This window comes from Triturus cristatus, chromosome 10 (genome assembly GCF_964204655.1).
Source record: "Triturus cristatus chromosome 10, aTriCri1.1, whole genome shotgun sequence".
NCBI lineage: Eukaryota > Metazoa > Chordata > Amphibia > Caudata > Salamandridae > Triturus > Triturus cristatus.
In genome coordinates, this window is record NC_140593.1 from 8,660,920 (window position 1) to 8,677,417 (window position 16,498).

Sequence of the window (16,498 nt, forward strand, 5' to 3'; positions counted from 1 at the left end):
TCCCTTCTCGACACATTCAGAACAGATATTCTCAAACCTTCTTTTTCGACCAACCACACGTTTTTCAAATACAGGATATTGACCTAAATTTGGAGCATACACCCTTCTTAACCTATTATACTCTTTTACACAGTTTGCCTCTGCAGTAACCTTTGTCTCATCAAAATCAATCAAAAACAAACCAGATAATGTTCTGACTCGTGACAAAGCAACATATGCCATACCCTCTTTAAATACAGTAGATCCAATGTTCACCAATGCACTGTCTACACTTAATCCTTGAGTTATGAATAGTCACTGCATATGCCAGAGAAAATGGAAATTGTTTCCTACAGACATATAAATCTTTAACAAGCAAAAAATGAACTGAACAATGACCAATTTCTTTAACTTCTTCAATCTGATCAAATTTAATTTTTAAAAATTCAATTCCTTCTTTTTTCTGATAATTAACAAAATCCACCACTTTACCCATTGCGCTATTAACTAAACCTTTTTCTACATCCAAATTACGCCTTAAAATTACCCGACAGTTTACACATGCATATAGTGTCCTTTCTAAACCAGCTGTTTTAGATATTTTTTTTTCTAAAGAATCCAGTTTTGTTTTTAACTTTCCCGTCAAAATAATAGTGATTCCTTCATGCTCTATTTTATCGATGGCTTCCATTTTTATAATTTATTCATTTTCCAGTTTCAATAGTTCTTCGTTGAATATGGAACACTCGCGCAGTGTTGGCATTAAACAGATTACTGATTTATTTTCAGCAATTTTCATGTACACTTTTGCAGGAACTACATTTTCATTTGGAAACACATTGCAAAGTAATCGACTCTCCAAAGCTTGTTTGCCATGTTTTGTAAGAATTCCAATTATTATATCAAGAAGAAAACTTCCATATTCAGCATCATTTGCCTGTTGCATATTTGTTGTCAGTTCTTTGTATTCAAAATTAGTCCAAATGTTCACATTACCAACACTACCATGGGACTTTCTGGTATCTTCATGTGCAAGTGTTTTAAATACCGGTTGTCCTTTTACCGGAGTCAGTTGCAATAGATCTCCAAAAACTATGATGTGTTTTCCTCCAAATAACACGTCATACTCTGTTTTAAGAATTTGCTGCATTCTTAAATGCACAAAGGCAAACATCAAGTTTGAGACCATGCTCACCTCCTCAATAATGAGAAGTTTCATTTTCTTCAAGACTCTTGAAACTTCACAACAAGCTTCTCCAGATAGCTTGTGGCATTCCAATTTGTTCTCATGCTCTACTGGTAGCATTAGTAAACGATTTAAAGTAATTCCTTTAATGTTATGTGCTGCCAACCCAGTTGGAGCAGTGACAACACAAGACAAATGCGACTCAGTTGTTTTCTGCAGATAACTGGTAATTACTTTAATTAAGAAACTTTTTCCTGTTCCAGCTTGCCCACTCACATACATTCGGATAGGTTGAAATGATGTACATGAGCTCCCTTTCTTTTCATGAAGTAATCCATGGTCAATCTGCTCTTTCACTTGTTGATATATTTGTTTCTGTTCAACATTTAGTTGTTCTTCCAAGTTTCCTAACTGTATTACATCTTCTTGAGCTTGATACATTGCTGTTTCCACCTCATACATGGCAGTTGCTGCTTCATTTTCAACAATTGGTTGTCCAAGTGGATCTTGACTCAGTGCAGCAAAACTTTGACTGTCTTGAGAACTCTCTCTAGCAATCTCAGCTGCAATTGTAGCTTCTTGATCAATTTCATCATTCAACATTTTTACATAATTTGCAAAAGCACTGCATTGTATGCTATCTTTACAAGCATTAAATGAATCTTCATAGCTTTGAAAATCTCCAAGTAATTCCAGTTCTGGACGCCATGGTTTGAACATTTGCAAAAGGGCTAAATAGTAAAATTCCCTTTTGTCAGCAGTGTCGCAACTCAGTTTCCTGTGATTAATTACATTTCCGTTCCTTTGTTTCACCAGACATCCTTCGGAACCAATCACTGCATATTTTCCATCATTGATGTTCTCTGTAGTATTCCGTTTAAAAGTGTAGTTTTGCAGCACTTCATAGAGACACATGTTCTCAAGATGATGACTTCTGTTTGGGTAATGTGTCCAACATATTCGTTTTCAAAATATCTGTACTTTCTGGTTCTTTTTCTGCTAAATATTCAATTTCTTGAACAGATTTCAGTACCCGATTTCGCATTCCTGCAAGACCTAGACTCACCCAAATGAATCTTCTACTTTTGGAATACAGACTTGCAGATGATAACCGATCTGAACATTCATATGCTCCAATTTCACGATGCGATAAAATCTTCAAACTGAAACTGTATAATTTCTTACTTAGTCTTCTCGTGAGAAATCTCTTCCCACATTTCTTTCAATTCAGTCTTTTCTGATTTAGTAATGTAGGACGTTGCATATCGAGTAACAGCAATGGAATTGTCCGCAACATACTGAATATCCATGTTAGCGATCCACATGGATAAAATAACTGGATTGTAGTCATTAATGTATTTTGATCCTTCGCTTCTTAAGTTGTAGGTATTTTTCGGAGAATTTCTAGTGATGTTATGTCGCATAGCTGACATAAAACTGTTCACTATTCCTTTGGTTAATACAGGACGTGGAAATCCAAAACGACGTTTGGTATAGAACTTATCCTTTGACTTGTACTTTCGTCGACAGTATTTTCCACATAGATGGCTTTGGAATCGTAAGACTTGTTGTTTTAAGTTTTTATCTTCTCTGCTATTGGGTACAGCACATCTGGCAAAATCTTCAATGAAAGACAAAACAGTATCATCTGAATCTGTTCCAAATTTGGGGGCGTCCTTGATCCATAACAACATATGTATATGAGGAGCACCTCCTACTTGATACTCCTTTCTACAAAAGAAATACACAACTTCTCCAAGAGGAGGATTCTTTTTATTGCAGATGAAAGACATCATAGCTTCAAATCTATGATTGAAATATCTGCATACATTAACAGGATCCAAAGAGCACAATTCTCCAGTTGTCTTGTATTCAATATTTTTTATATTGGAATTTGCCTCTCGAAGAAATTAAAGTAAATCATCCCAAGCATACTCAGCACAGCTTAGTGTAACAAACCATGTAGGAGTTCCCAAGTTCCGTAGCATACATTTCAGTTCTCCATGACGAAGGTACCAATATTCATTAGTCCCACACTGACGTGCCATCAGATTAATCAACTGAGATTCTAAATGATCATCTCTCTGATGCACTTTATCCATAAAATCCTTTGCAGTTACATTTTGAAGATGCATTCCAGTTTTTAAAATGTGATTTACTGCATATGAAAGTCCAGACAAGTCACTTTCAAACAGAAGATGAAACATATAAGGGATACATTGTCAAAATCTTGGATCTTCTGCATATAATCTTGTTGTCCGATATTCAGATGCAGGAATCTGCACAGGACGTTCATCATATCGTCCACCTTTTCCTGTTGGAAACAACTGCGGGAAACAACGAGCTTCCAAGCTCTCTTCTCATATGCTCATGGGACTTCCTGTTGCTTTTTTCATTTGGAACGACTCAATCGTATTCCCCATCACCTCTTTGCAATGAAGTGGATGTACACTGTAATGTTCATAGATTTCTTCACATCTGGACATGTCCACTTTTTCTATTTGTCCACTTAATGTTACATTTCTATAGTACGTTATTTTTTAATAGATACAATGATGCTTTTTGCACTTTTCTAACATCCACTAACTCTTGCCAGATTTTCTTATTGTTAGTAGGAACACCATTAACTAGAATGACTAGTGGCTCATTTTCTGCATGGTCTACACCAATAGTTTCAATATTTTTCCTTAAATCTAACGGTAAATACACAACTCTTCCTTTCAATCCTCTTTGCAACTCTGATGGAGGAAATTTACCGGTTTTAGCCTCCATACGAACAATAGCCTGAAACGGGTGAACACATTGAATGAGAATAGGCTCATACGTATTTAAATCTATCCGCTCTGGAGGAATAGCAACCAACTCTAGATTATTATGAACAGCTCTAGCAGGCATTTTATTCTCATCTAATTGGTTATAACAATATTTGCAAATACACTGCTCAGATCCCAAATCAAAACAATCCTCTACCAACAAATAAGTTGCAAATTCCTTCCACTTATCATTATCTTCTATTTCACTTTTTAAATACAGATTCTGATTTTTATAGTGACTTCGCCGACAACAAATACAAGAAACATTTGGTCTTTCACCTGAAATTACCTTAAACTATGTGATTTCATCCTCAAAATTTTTGTAATTATGGGTTCTACATTGTCTTCAACATTTTGTTCTACTAATGTGTCAGTTTCGGCACTCTCTTGCTGAGGACCAAAGTAACAAAACTCAGTATCATCACAAACCTTCTTCACATCTGATACTGAGCCACGCAAAAGAGCACTCTTCAACTCATTTAACTTTTGTGCTGGACTTTTCGCATAATACAATCTTCTCACTAACTTCATCATTTGAGTATGATGTACTGGCAGCATCCTGAAATGGTGAAAAACACTTTGCCAAACTTTCCTAGAAAGACAAGCCAGAGAATGACTTTGCAAACCAGTATTTTTTCTCACTCTGCAAGGGTCTAGTCCTTGCAACACCTTAATCTTTTGTTTAACACTTTTTTTTCTATATGCTCGTAAAAAACTACATAATTTATCAATAGATTCCTATTGTATACTACAAATACTACTGCAATCCCAAGTGTACACCGGGTGTTTAGGATGTCTCCCTAGAACTTCATCAGCTATCACTTCTGCATTTCTTTCAACCATTTTCTTTCTCAATTGGTCAACTATCTCTATAACCTCATAACCTCTACCACTGGTGTCAACTGCATACAGTAATTTTTTGCTCTGTAAATAACTCTCTTCATTAAAGAAAGGCTCTGAACTGGAACTGTTTCCATTCTCCCAAAAAAAATCACAATTTATTTTATTAATTACTCTTTTCCTCCTACTTTTGGCCTTCATTAAATGGATTTGTTTATCCAGTGATCAAATTTTGTTTAATACTCAAATGAATAGTTTCCTTTTTACTTCAAAAGCCTTTTCAACAATGTTTTCAATTTTCTTCTTCTTTTTATAAAATAGAGCTCTTTTATTTTTCTTCACATCTTTCAGCAAATTATGTACTACTCTCTTGTAAAATATTTTTTGTTGCGTAATTCCTTATACTGATTTTGCCTTCTTTTGCCATACTTTGTCTCCTTTGAATGAACATTTGCTTTTTTTGCTTTTCCTCCTTTTTTGAATTGTTTTTCTAGTTGAAGCATTATCTTGTACATTCAATACTTGTGGTTGATGTTTCTTCAAGTAATTCTCTTGTTTCTGTTATTTTCTTTTTCTTTTTTTTCTGCCATGATTTCTCTATTTTTAACGTTGAAGAACAGTATCTGTAAAAAAGAATCACAAATAAAAGTATTAATAACTTTCAAATGTATACTATTCTATTACTGTAGAAACACATTTTATATAAAACTGACTAAGAAACTACAGCCCTGAAGCACAAGTATAACGATGGTTAAAACACTACATGCATAGTGCATACTACTTTGAAGCTGTTCATGCCCTAAAGCCTACCTCACTAAAAGACTACATGCTAACTGACTGAATAATTACAGTACTATAAGAAGACACACTGGGTGAGTGACAGGGTGTTTGCAAGAAGTGTATGAACACTGACATGGATATTGATGGTGTGAAAGACAAGTGTGTAGGTGATTAGAGACCTACATGCATAGTGGACACGTGTTTGAATCCATCCATATGATAAGGCCTGTCTCAGTCCAATAGTACTTGCATACTGACTGAATTGTTTTGAGTATTGCAATGAGAGTGCCAGGATGAATTTATAAGTATTTGTATTTTGGTGCAGTAAATACATTAGTACATGGTGCTGAATAAGTCACTGGAGAAGTATAAGGGGAGTGACAGAGTGTTTGCGGGAACTGTATAAATACTGTCTGGGATATTGAAGGTGTGAAAGACAAGTGTGTAGGTGGCTAGAGACCTACATGCATACTGGATAGACGTTTGAAACAGTCCATAGAGTAACACTTGGATCACTGAAAAACTACCTGGAAGTGTATGAATACTGACTGGGGAATTGAAGGTGTGAAAGACAAGTGTGTAGGTGGTTAGAGGACTGCATGCATACTGGATAGGCATTTGAAGCAATTCATGTAGTAAGGCCTGGCTCACTGCATGAGTACTTGGGTACTGACTGAATGATTGGAGTACTGCAAGGGGAGAGCCTGGGTGAATTTATAAGTGGTTGGCTTTTGTCACTGTGAATGGATTGTTCCATGGTGCTGAATGGGTCACTAGAGGACTGCAAGGGGAGTGACAGGGTGTTTGCTAGAAATGTATGAATACTGACGGGGGAATTGAATGTGTGAAAGACAAGTGTGTAGGTGGTTAGGGGACTGCATGCATACTGGATAGGCATTTGAAGCAATTCATGTACTAAGGCCTGGCTCACTGCATGAGTACTTGGGTACTGACTGAATGATTGGAGTACTGCAAGGGGAGAGCCTGGGTGAATTTATAAGTGGTTGGCTTTTGGCGCAGTGAATGGATTTGTACATGGCACTGAATGTGTCACTGGAAAAGTATAAGGAGAGTGACAGAGTGTTTGCGGGAACTGTATGAATGCTGTCTGGGATATTGAAGGTGTGAAAGACAAGTATGTAGGTGGCTAGAGACCTACATGCATAGTGGATAGACGTTTGAAACAGTCCATAGAGTAACACTTGGATCACTGCAAAACTGCCTGAGTACTGACGGAATCATTAGAGTACTACAAAAAGAGTGAATCTTTTTAAGATTTTGGATTCTAGTGCAGTGAATAGATTAGTACTTACTGCCAAATGAGTCAGTGGAGGTGTGCAATTAAAGTGACAGAGTGTTTATGGGAGTTTATAGATACTGACCGATAAATTGAAGGTCTGAAAGGCAATTGTGTTGGTAGTTAGAGGCCTCCATGCATAGTGGAAACACGTTTGAATCAATCCATGTGCTAAGGCCTGCCTCACTCCATTAGTACTTAGGTACTGACTGAATGATTAGACTATTGCAAGAAGCTTACCTGGGTGAATTTATAAGTGTTTCAGTTTTGGCGCAGTGAATGCATTACTACATGGTGCTGAATAAGTCACTAGAGCAGTGCAAGGGGAGTGACAGGATGTGTATGGATACTGTTACCCGCACTACGTCTCAAACTTAGAGAATCACACATTTCCATATTTCACTACAAGTACCATAATGCCTTGGGAGGGTGAGAGTGATTGTGTGTGGTCCCATGCTACCTGACAATGAATCAGATCACTTGAGTAGTCCCATGTGACCTGACAATGAATCAGATCACTCGAGTGGTCCCATGATGCTTGACAGCGAATAAGAGCATTCGAGCTCTTCAAATAGAGAAACGCCTCTCCCCGTAATTGCTTGGCTTCTTCGATCCGTTGAGAACCCTGCCCGTTGTGAATCCAATCTCTGGTGATTCCTGCCTGTGATGATTACTACGATTATTGTGGATATACTGCAACTCAAACTCTGCATGCCCCTGAAGGCATATCGCCTTTCACCCAGCAACCTTGGAGCGCTACGTACCACTGACAGCAGATCGCTCTTGCCTTGCTACATTGAAACCTTGCAACATTGTAACCCTGCGTGCCGCTGACAGCGTACCTGAAGCTCCCCAAACCCCCGGCGTCATATCGCTCTTCACCCTGCTACACTCCGGATAATGAGTGATTTCTTTAAAAGACCGGAACAAAGACAGAACTTATTGATTTAGGTGAGCCATTTGCTACGAACGTTTCGCTGGCAAGATTTCCTTCATTTTCATTTTTCAAAGACTTTAAGGACTTCGATAAACGTAGATTGATTACATTTGGTGAACTCTTAATTAGAACGCCGTATTTAGCGATCACATCGCGAAGCGCACTACAACTTGAAGCGCCATTATTTTCTGCTGGCAGTTGTTATATCCTTAATTTTTTCTTTGAACTCAGCGTTCCTTCACACAAGGACTTGTGATTATTCATTACTCTCGGCTCCGCTGAAAAAGACACTCTGTATGACTGTAATACGGAGAGCACCAAACGAAGCCACATTAGAGTATTATTAACACAGGCCTCTCTTGGACTATAACGCCATTTCCTGTTCTTTCTCTTTGGCCTGCGTTGTACTACCTCAGGTGAGTGGAGACCATACACAATCCTTCTCTTAGTCGCATAGCTCTGATATCTCCCATTCCGTAAATTATACAACTGAAGTAGAGATTAATAACCTGTTCTTTCTCTTTTTACACAGTAACTACTATTGACTACTATACCATGGTTCCCTCCCACGCTGAGTTCCTTTGAAGTTCCTTTGAAGTTCCAAGTCTGCTCATCGCTCCCTGGGGGTATCTGTAAGCCTGCTGCTATAATACTGTAGGGGGCTTGCGATCTCTTCCGGGAAGGTGAGAAATAGCTTCGCTCCTGAGGATTGCAGATTGGTGCGGTCAGCAAGTCGTGATAGATACTGACTGGGGAATTGAAGGTGTGAAAGACAAGTGTATAGTATGTTAGAAGACTGCATGCATACTGCATAGACATTTGAAGCAGTCTATGTGGTAATGCATGGTTCACTACATGAGTACCTGGGAACTGACTGAATCATTAGACTACTGCTAAAAGAGTGCCTGGGTAAAACTTTTAAGCTTTTCAGTTTTGGCGCAGTGAAGAGATTATTACATGGTACTGGATCAGTCACTGGATGAGTGCAAGCTGAGTGACAGGATGTTTACTGAAGTATATAGATACTGACTAGTTAATTAAAGAAGTGAAACACAAGTGTGTAGGTGACTAGAGGCCTGTATGCATACTGGATAGGGGTTTGAAGCAGTCCATGTTGTAAAGCCTGGCTCGCTGCATGAGTACTTGGATACTTTCTGAATGATTAGAGTACTGCAGACAGAGTGCCTGGGTGAATTTATAAGTTTTGGGGCTTTGGCGCAGTGAACGGATTAGTACATGGTGCTGAATGGGTCACTAGAGGAGTACATGGGGAGTGACAGGGTGTTTGCTGGAAGTGTATGGATACTGACTGTGGAATTAAAGGTGTGAAGGAGAACTGTGTAGATGGTTAGAGGACTGCATGCATAGTGGATAAGCATTTGAATCAATGCATGTGCTAAGGCCTGCCTCACTCCGTTACTACTTGGATATTAACTGAATGTTTACAGTATTGCAAGGACAGTTCCTGGGTGAATACATAAGCAATGACTGCCTTCTAATTCTACCAAAACTTGAGAACAGGAAAGTCTTTAAGCAGTTATGTGTATTCAAAGATATGAAGTACCCAAATGCTTCTCTCACAGTGGTTCCCAAATGCACACAGACTCAGTGTGATTCTAGACAAGCAAACCTATTCCTAGGAGTTTACCAAAACTCATTCACTACTGTGGAAGGGGTAAGGGGACTGTACACAATCTACATATTTCAGTACTGCACTTTACTGTCAATGTCCGACTCATTTTATCAATGCATAAGCAGAGACTGGCTTCTAATGCTACTAAAACTTGACAACATGGCAGGTTTTAAAACAGTTGTCTGTTAGCAAATACACAATGTTACCAAATGCTTCTCTCACAATCCTTACCCGAATGCACACAGACTCAGTGTGATTTTAGACAAGCAACACTATCCTAGGAGTTTACCAAAACTCATTCACTAGTCTGGAAGGGGTAAGGGTACTGCACACAATCTACATATTTCAGAACTGCACTTTAATGTCAAAGCCTGACTCATTTAATCAAAGCACAAGCAAAGACTGGCTTCTAATGCTACTAAAATTTGACAATAAGCCAGGTTTTAAAACGGTTATCTATCGGCAAATACACAATGTTACCAAATATTTCTCTCACAGTGGTTCCCAAATGCACACAAAGTCAGTGTGATTCTAGACAAGCAACACTATCACTAGCAGTTTACCAAAACTCATTCACTACTGTGGAAGGGGTAAGGGGACTGCACACAATCTACATATTTCAGTACTGCACTTTACTGTCAATGCCGGACTCATTTTATCAATGCATAAGGAAAGACTGGCTTTTGTTTCTCTCAAAATGATTCCTAAATGCACACACTCACTGTGTGATCCTAGTCAAACACTATCCCTTGCACTATACCAAAACACATTTCTTAATCTATGAATACTACATTTTAGAGTAGAAAAATGAATCATTTTGCAAATTCATAAACAATGACTGATTTCTAATTGTACCAAAATATAAAAACAGCACAGTTATCTGTCTGCAAACACATGTAAAACACAAATGCTTATCACAGAATGATTTATAGATGCGCACACACTGTCAATAAGATTGTAGACAAAAAAAAATACTCCCTGCACTTTAGCAGGAGAAATACATTAGTCTGATTAAAATCAAAATAGACCACATACATTCCCTCACAATTAAATAACTCACCTTTCAAGTTGTTTTGTAGATTAAGAAGTATATCAGTCACACACCAGATTTTCTTATACAGAATCTCTGCACTGTGCACCTGTCAGCAAACCCAAAGAATGGCAAAGTTTCCCTCTCATTTTCCACACATATACATGTAAACTTCAAATCATCTTCCATCCCACATAAATTCAAAAGCAAACACACATTTCTATTGGTTAAACATTTCAACCCTTTCCAAATGACATAAATTTGAGCCTTACCCCCATTCTGCCTTCTGCCTATTACCATAGAAACAGGTCATGGAACAGTGAACTGAGCACACAGGTCACAAGTACAGCACACAATGTTGCTAATCAAAACAGCAAGTGTGCTTGACTTTTCAACATATCAGCTGATCATATATAATGTTCCTTTCAATCACTTTTTGTTAACCAATAGGAATCATGCATTTAAAAAACAAACATGCACCCTACCTTTCAGTGTAGAAGGTTGTCAAACAACCAATGATTTCTTGTCTTTTTTCAAAACTGCATCTTACCCACCATTTTAGAAAAATCTTACTTTTCAAACTGCCATTCCATTTACAGAGACCATCTGAGTGCATCCAGACCTCCCTTCAAGATGCTTCGAATGTGGATTGTGAGACACAGCTATATTTGGCCAAAGGTATGCAGAAAACAAAGGCATTCACAAAGACCTAGGTTTGCCAAATGTAGACATTAAATGTATTGGACAGAGAGGGTTAAAGTGGCACCCATTGATGCCATTGGTAAAATCCTTTATGCATATCCAACACCCTGACCTCATAATAGTGCACTGTGGTGGCAATGACCTAGGCACTTTGACTGGGGTAGGTCTGGAAATGCTTATGAAAGACACCTTTGCAGAATTGATTTCACTTTTTCCCAAAACTGCCTTTGTGTATTCTAACATATGCCAAAGGCAGAAATAGAACTGGTCCAATCATTTTTGTCCACAAATTGAGAAAGCTAGGAAACGTGTGAATAAATCTGTTTCTGCTTTTCTCCGAGACTATAGAATGGGTTCCATTTACAATAACAATCTGCGCTTTCATATGCAAGAGATGTATAGGAGTGATGGAGTATACTTTACTGATGAAGGAAACAGTTTTCCTCAACAACTTTAGACTCTGTATAGGTACTTACTTATAAGTACCAAAAACACTCAATGAACACAACGGCTCTTTTTAGAGCCACTCAAGAACAAAACACTTAAGCTTGATGTTTATCTCCCAAAAATGTCAGGTTTTTTTCCATGGATCCGCGCACCCAACGCGATAGGGACCGTGCATCCAACGCCTTAGGATGCTTGACTCCTAATTTTACCGTAAAAAAAAAATAGCCCCTATCACTAATTTTTATTATCCCCGGGGACCCCATGCCCCAGGGCTTATAAAAAAACATTGGAGACCGTGGGGGGATTCCCAACGCCCCCACGGTCCCAGCCGGCTCCCCGCTGACATGCAGCTCCCTGTGTGGAAAAGCAATATCGGTTGAATTTTGAAAGAGAGCAGGTTTCCCTGCTCTCTTTCAAAAGCCTAACGAAGTTTGCTATGGGAGGGCGGGAGACTCCCGCCCTCTCATAGCAAACAGTGTCCTGGGGGTGGGCACCCCAGGACACTGTAGGAGCCGGCCCTGGGGGCTGGCGGTCCCCAGGGCCCTCGAGGGCTCCAGGAGGGGGGCCACGCAGCCCCCCTCCCCCTATTAACTTATAACAATTTGCCCCCGGGATTTGGCCCAACCGGGGACTAATTATTAACGAAGCGCAAAGCCCGCGCTTCGGGTTTTTTTTTTTTGTTTGGCCGGATCCGCGCACCCTGTGTGCATTTCGCCGTTTAAAAAAAAAAAAGAAAGGGGGGGCCCCAGGGGGTCCTTCTGGGACCCCCTAAGCAACACTAGAGGGTCAGAGTATTTCTACCCTGCCCCCTTTACATCTTTCACACACTTATTTCCCTTACTTAATCAGCCTCGCTTCTACCGAGGCACAAAATGGCTGCCAACAGTTCCTGGTTTCGAATGTACACAGACACTTGACAGCCAATTAGCATTCAGCGCGTGATCGGGAGGGTGCGCGCTCGTTCGGGGAGGGTGCGCGGATCCTCCGAGGCCATAGATATATCTATCTGTTTTACTCTAATTTTCTCAGGAACTACTCAACGGATTTACACCATTTATGCAAAAGGCACGAGTCTGAACTGAGGACTACCTCTTTGCCAAATTTGGTGTAATTCCGTTCAGCAGTTCGGGCTGTAGCTGCGTCAACAGGTCCTATGGGAAAATGCATGGGGAAAACGTGTTTTGGGACTCCCCTTTTTTCTCGGCCCCCGCTTGACGAATCACCACAAAACTTTCAGGATAGGAGCGGACCGGAGCTGGCCAAAAGTTTGGAATATTTTGCGAAAATTCATCAACCGGCGCTAGACTTATTGGGAATAGAATGTTGCGGATTTCCTATGGAAAATAGGTCCTAACTAGAACTACCTACTGGCGACCGCCAGTGGGTAATATACATATACACATACATATATATATTCACTGAAAAAACCAAAGGTTTCAGGAGCGTTATAGTTAGGAATTGGTATTTAAAAAACCTTAGAAATTCACTGAAAAAAACCATAGGTTTCAGGGGTGTTATAGTTAGCTGGACATTTCCCTCGTACAAAACCCTAGAAATTCCCCTGTTATAGTTAGTTCAGCTAACTATAACTCGCGCCCCCGCAATGCACTGCTGATGACGTCACATATTACATCACTCATGACATGGTCAGTGACATCACTGATGACGTCATCCATGTGATAAATTAGTGCATCTTCTCACACCCTAATATAACCTTTGATACACCGACTCAAAATTTCAGACGCCCATTTTGACAACCATAGATACTCCAATACGAATAACTACTCACCCACTCATTGACTTTTAGGTCTACATACATCTCCACTCACTCACCTGTACAGTCACTCATACTTACAGTCACTCTGTGCATTTATACACCTATATAGACACACACACACCGCCAATCATCCATTGAGGTACTGATACATCTAGTCAGTCATGCAAATAATTAATCACAGTAAAATTTACTCACCTATACAGTTAAAAACACTCAAGTTCACTTACTCATAAAAATACTAACATATTCTGTGTCTTCCTGCAGAAAAACAAACACATGACACAGATATCCTTGCACTATGGCGCATACAGCCACTCCCAAAATCACACACACTCACAAATAGATAGTTATATATTCTTACACACATACACTGTGTTTCACATATGTATTTACTGACACATGTACAACTGAGATATACATTCAATCACTAACACACCCATACATACACTCACCCAGCCATACAGTCCATCACAGATGCACTCTTAAAAACATGCACCCACTGAATCACCCACTGAATCACCCACTCACACATCTAGTCAGTCACACACACCCTACCCACACAAACACTCAGGCACCCATACAGATACTCAGACAACCAATCAACACCCATATAGACACTCATATAGCTATTTACAAAACCATGCAGCCACTTTTACACCAACACACAGACACATACAGACATTCACACAGTTTAGTCACTAGTCTGCAGTAAGATACATTTAATTACTCACTTATAGAGTCAGTTACGCACCTAGAAAATCATCCATTCACACACTTGTACACCCACTTATTTTTCAACAGGCCTTTCCCTATATATATTAAACATAATAAAACTGTTCAGAAACGCATACTCAATGGATGACGTCATCAGTGATGTCATCTGTGATGTCATCAGTGATGTCACTTACCATGTCATGAGTGATGTAATATGTGACGTCATCAGCAGTTCATTGCGGGGGTGCGAGTTATAGTTAGCTGAACTAACTATAACACGGGAATTTCTAGGGTTTTGTACGAGGGAAATGCCCAGCTAACTATAACACCCCTGAAACCTATGTTTTTTTCAGTGAATTTCAAAGATTTTTTACATGCCAATTCCTAACTATAACGTGGATGAAACCTATGGTTTTTTCAGTGAATTTGAAAGGTTTTTTAAATGCTAATTCCTATCTATAACTTATCTCTGAAGATATCATGAAAAGCATTCTTTTTTAAAAGTAGGGTGCACATTAGTTTGTGGAAAAGCATCTTTGTGATTGGTTAAGAAAAAGCAGTTTCAACGTGGAGTACATATCATAGGATAAAATTTGCTCAGCTCAACCACACCTGCTACTTGCATTTGGAAGGCACTGTTCAAACTTAAAACAATCGTCAACTTTTAACCTGCATGTGTCGTTAAATGTTCAAGAAAATATTACAAAAAAATATCATAAAGTTTTAAAAAATTGATGAACTTTTAACCTGCACGTATTGTAGAATGTTCTAGAAAGTGTGTTGATAGAATACGTTGCACTTCTGACTTCTATGTGTTGAATATTTAAAAAAAAAAACGGTTCATATGGAAAATTAAGAAAGAAACCAATAGAGAAGTTTTGAAACCTAAAAGAATCAAGGAACTATTCTAATTTATTCTTTACATGTATTTATGTGTGCAGCAACAAAATTATAGACACAACAGCACTAGGAAGAGGAAGAAGCAGTGAGTGGGGGGAGGGGGGGAGATGGGCAGAATGGCACACATGCACAATTAAGTACAACCCACATATAGACTAACAATGGCCAAAATGAAACACACCAACAAGGAGCACAAGTCACACAACCTGCCAACATCACACCACTGAACGAGCATAGAAGTGAAAACCATGCTGCATTCATACAGGATGTGTACAAAGGCCAGTCGTTGGTGTTGTGGGATGTCTGCGACCGTGGTCGTCATGGATGAGATGCCCAGCATGTGGCACATGGTCGAGTTCACGGTGTTATGTTGCCAAACGGCTGCTCCTCCATCCCATGAGCCCCCACACTTTTGTACGGTGAGCTGTTGTATCTCATGCACTCGTACGGCATGCCATTGTAATGCATATTTGCGCATGTCCTGCTACAATCCAACAACAACATCACAGTGCCGTTTGGAGCTGGTGCATGCCACTTTACAACATTGACTGCTGCGGCTCTTGTAACAGGCCACACCAGAACACAGAGACACAATTACCGCACTTCCTGTACACGGACATGTCCGAGACACCCCGATCCCCTTGCTGGATAGGCACACCCCTGCACTGACCTGTAAACCCCAGACCAGCACACGCCAGTTGTGCATGCAGGAGGATGCGTACGTAGCTACACATCCATGCTCACTGCCAACGCTGAGGTGACAGCACACTATGATGTAGCAGGGCTCGTGCCTATCATGCTAAGACAATCACCACAGGAACACACTAAGATGTGGGTTTGGGGGGCATTGGCGGTCCTGGAGTTGTTGAGATGAGTCTTCTGGCCCTCATGGGTATCCCTGTATCATGCTCATTGACTCTATGGCACCTGTGGGTGTTCTGGTGTGGCTCTTGGCTGTGTTCCCTTTCATGGTGCAGGTAGTTGTCCTGCTTAACACCAGCAGAAAGCAGGTGTAAAATCCCTGGTGCTAACTCGTCTTATCGCCGGAATTTGTTTCGCATTGCAATTGGTGTGAAAGTTGTGATGTGATTTTTTTCGTGTGCACAACAATATACGAACTGAGCAGTGTATCTCGTCAAGATCCACCACCTGACGCACTATTCCCAATCAATATAAATACAATGAGATTTCTTAATAGGTTTCGTGTGTACACTGTAAGTGCAGCCAATACCTCAGTGCAATACAATACAGGATTTTAGTATTTAGAATAAATCGCAAAGGTGCACCTCATGTCTTTTTGCACAGGAACGGCTACTCTCCATTTCATTATCAGCACTTTAACGGAAGTAAAGTTGAGATAAATCTAACACACTATTCAGAAGTTGGTGCAAACTGCAGATATCACTAGTATTCCAGCGATAAGTGCCCCAAAATTTAATACCATGGTGGACTCCATCTAATAA